The following is a 2,995-nucleotide window of genomic DNA, read 5'->3' as shown; positions in this document are numbered from 1 at the left end:
AAATTATAAAGGTAAAATATGGATTATTTGATGAGTTATTCTTAAGTATTCTAGAAAGCAAATGTATGGTTTTAATTTGTTCTGATTTATTAATTGTCTATCACATTAATATGAAAGGTAAGAGAAGAATAATAATAAAATAACAATTATATAAAATCATAAAATAAATAACACAAAACAAGAATATTTATTTGGTCTTGAGAGCTTTTATAAATTTTTTCATTTAATAAGATGACTTCTGAAATTATTAACATGAAGAGTTTGAATGAGTATTAGAGTTAATTCCGTTTGTAATAGATCACTATGAATCTAAATATATTGAAGGAGTTAAACTCTAAAATATAATTTGAGATTTGCAAAATGTTACTAATTTTGTCATTGACTTTTTAATTATATTATTTATGTCTCCAAAATAAAAAAAATAAATGTCTTTAGTTAGTCTTTTGTCTAATTTTCGGCCTATTTGCTTGTTGCCGGCAGTAACATAGTAAACCTCGCAAATGACTACTACGTTGGATAACATAAAATATTGTCGTGTTGATTTTGGTACTAAACTCTCAATAGAATGACGTTGTTTTAAGTTTAAGAGAGTTAAAATGTTAAACCCCCAAAATAAAGTAATCACTTCATCTTTTTCAAAAGTAAAACACTATGTGCTCAAAATCCCGTTCGCGATTGCTCGTTAGGATTATTGTGGTGAAACGATTTAGAGTTTATTGGAATCCTACTCATCATTAACGACCGAAATCCTTGACAGAAAGAACAAAGCTTCTTTGCAAAATCTCCTGACATAGAGGCAGGTGTACAGTAGATAAAATTAATATTTTTCTATCTTTTACCATGTTAAGGTATGTGTCATTATGAATGTTACTTTAGGATTTTGTATAGGTTGATGAAACATTTTTTAAACTAAATTATTAGCTAGGATTGTTGTGTCTCGTGTGGATAGGGAATTTTTAGTATGCTCTATTTTTACAGAGGAGAGAAGTGTATTTCTTCAATGACAATGTCAATGATGATAGCTATTTCAAACAACTTTTATTTGTGTTGTGTTGTGATCTGCTGACTCTATTATTAATAGTGTGAAACTTCATTAGTTAAAATTGTTTATTTTTGTTTATCATTCTGATGAAAAAATTGATGGATATCATGTTCTATCATGGTGAAATATTTAAGAGGAATACTAATAGAATATTAGTTTATTCACCTCATAATAGAAGTTGCTTAGAAGATTTAGATGAATATACACATGATGTTTTCTTCGCAAGAAATTATTACAAAAAATTCAGGTATGACAAGGTAGTTGAGTGTCGGTAACTGACTCTAGAGAGGAGCTTGGATATAGCTCTGATGAAGATAGTGCTGGAAATAAAAAAGCTAACTCAAGTGTTAGTCTGAAGAGACACCTAAAACCATTCACATGGAATAAGGGTCATACTAAGAGGGAGTCCAAAGAAGAGAGCTTATGTAGTTGCTACTGTTAGTGGGAGTGCACCTAAAGGTGCTACAAGGCAACACTACCACTGATGCACCACAAGTTGTTTAGACTCCTCCTGCTGCAGGTATTCAAAATCTTTCTCTTGTTGGTGTTACTATCATAGAAAATTTTTCAACACCAATAGTTGTACCCCAAGATGCAAGGATTAACTTATCTTAACCAAACTGTGGTGGATCGCAAAATGAGGTTCGAGTAATAAATCTAATTTGTTGCCACTATTTTGTCATAGTTCCTTTGTCATACTAATCCAAACTAACAATAAGTTCTCTAGTTTCGTATTGGTACCAGCACTACTAGTATAATAATATCACAAAAGTTGCTAACTAAAAAGAGGATCTTACCTCTATCAGAGTCCGTCAATGTTGATCTCCTATAAAGAGCAAGTGCAATAATAGTTTTTAAGTTGTCTAATTTTATGAAGTTTGTTCAAATTCTATGATTCAAAGCACCAAAAAAAAAAAAAACACCTAATATTAGATGCACTTGCTGATGATGTTTGATCATATATGGAATTAGCTAGAGCATTGGGGCTTTTTTTTATTTATTTAGAATTATGAATACCACATCAACCAAACTTTATAGTTTTTTTTTTTTGGTAGTCCATACTTTACAGTGATAATTTAATTTTGAGATCTTTTTGTATTTTTTTTTTGCAGCTTCTCTATGGTGTTTATTTTTATATGTCGCATTGACATTTTGATAATTATGATCAGAAACTAGAAACTGTTATTGTTAATGGATTTGGATCCTCTAAAGTTTGAATTTCATTTTAGAGAGTAAAGTGTGATCTCTCACCATTGATTTCATAGGTGGGACCAATAATAAATATGAAAGAGAAACTATTCAAGAAGAAAAGATCACACTTTACTCTCTAAAGTAAAATTCAAACTTTAAAGTATCCAAATCCATTGTTAATTTATTTGTGATTTTCATTCAGTTTGGTATTTAGGTTTTATAATCTATCAATACAGAACACATCAATAAAACAGAAAATGATCCTCAAATACTTTCATTCATCCATAAACAAATTACATTTAATATTGTCAAACTTTTACCATCACAACTAAAATAACAACTAACATGAAAAAACCAACAATTCAGCTCTCAACTTATCAATTCTCAAAGCTAGATTGACTCTTACTTGTTCATTGTTATTTGATGCAGCATTTTCTCTTCCATTATCATCTTATTCTACATTCTCAACCCAGAAAAAAAATTTACACTATTTTTTTTTACTAGTATGTATGTAGCAAATATACGAGTTAACATAAAAGAATTCAACACAAATCCTTAAAGAAAAATTCACGTTGTAATTCAGATATTCGAAAAAAGATTTATGTGGGTGGGTATCTTCTGTTTTAGACCACCAGAATACACGGCAGTATCCTTACCCACTTGGCATGCATTACAAAAGTTCGCCTATTTGTTAAGCGAACTTTATGAGAAAAAGAAAAAGATAAATTCTGAAAAATAATTTTTTAAAATTAATTTTTTTAA

The sequence above is a fragment of the Arachis ipaensis genome, chromosome B03, assembly GCF_000816755.2.
Source record: "Arachis ipaensis cultivar K30076 chromosome B03, Araip1.1, whole genome shotgun sequence".
In the NCBI taxonomy this organism is placed as follows: Eukaryota; Viridiplantae; Streptophyta; class Magnoliopsida; order Fabales; family Fabaceae; genus Arachis; species Arachis ipaensis.
This window is presented reverse-complemented; position numbering follows the sequence as displayed.